This window comes from Corvus brachyrhynchos, unplaced genomic scaffold (assembly GCF_000691975.1).
Source record: "Corvus brachyrhynchos isolate BGI_N302 unplaced genomic scaffold, ASM69197v1 scaffold309, whole genome shotgun sequence".
NCBI lineage: Eukaryota > Metazoa > Chordata > Aves > Passeriformes > Corvidae > Corvus > Corvus brachyrhynchos.
Window position 1 is genome coordinate 212,238 of NW_008240227.1, and position 771 is coordinate 213,008.

The 771-nt window shown below is 60.4% G+C and overlaps 2 protein-coding genes across 2 annotated transcripts in view; both read right to left on the reverse strand.

Annotated features, from left to right (window-relative positions):
- Positions 1-104, reverse strand: part of LOC108449338 — a 2,251-nt gene extending 2,147 nt beyond the window's left edge. The window contains exon 1 of the mRNA XM_017745183.1: positions 1-104. This exon is cut by the window's left edge and continues 1 nt beyond it. The gene's annotated coding sequence lies outside the window, so the exon portion shown is untranslated.
- The window catches only part of UBL7 (ubiquitin like 7), a 5,970-nt gene extending 5,205 nt beyond the window's left edge, over positions 1-765 (reverse strand). The window contains exons 1-2 of the mRNA XM_017745182.1: positions 680-765; positions 111-230 (exon numbers count right to left, since the gene is read on the reverse strand). The gene's annotated coding sequence lies outside the window, so the exon portion shown is untranslated. The remainder of the gene's footprint in view (positions 1-110; positions 231-679) is intronic.
- Between the last annotated feature and the right edge of the window lie 6 nt (positions 766-771).

Here is a 771-nt window from a genome sequence, read left to right on the forward strand (position 1 = left end):
GCATTCCCCTGGAAGCCTCCACAAGAGCGAATCCCGAGAGAAGCTGTTCCTCAGTCCCTTATAAAGCACATCCCAACGAGATCCGAGGGGTAATCCCCACAGCTCATCACCTGGTTTCTGGTCAGGCTCAGGCCAGGACTTGCGCAGGACATGGACAGTGGAGCCGGACTGGATTCCATAAAAATCCAGGGTCTGGTCATCCCTCAGCTTTCGGCCACAGTAGATCAGGTCTGGGGGAAGAAACACCTGCAGATAAACAGCTGTGGCTCTCTCAGAACGGGCTGGGGGTCTCTAGGTGTGAGTCAGAGCCCTGGGGGCTATTCAGCAGCTGTAGCTGCTCCAGCTGGCCAGGGAACAACACAGAGAAGTTGTGGAGCTGAGGATCAGGAGGGAAATCATGGAGCTGATCTAGAGGAGGAGGCAGAGTCACCTTGTGCGTAAGAGCCAACCTCCCAGCTCTCATGAGAGACCTCACAAGGACACAGAGCTGTTGGGAAGCCCAAACACTCCCTAACAAGGGCGTTGCCACGGCTGGAGCACCGTGCTCCCAAGGAAACAGGGAACGAACACCGAGCCCTCCCAGCAGCAGCATGAGGATGTCGCGTCCCGGCCGCGGAGACGAGGAGCAAAGGGGACCCCCAGGGGGCGGGACGGCGCCAGGCTCCGGCGGGGCACGCACCGATGAGCTCGGGGTCCGGCACGGATTCCTGCAGATGGCCCGTGATCAGCTGCTTGAGGTGCGAGATGCTGCAGCCGCCCCACGGGCACGCC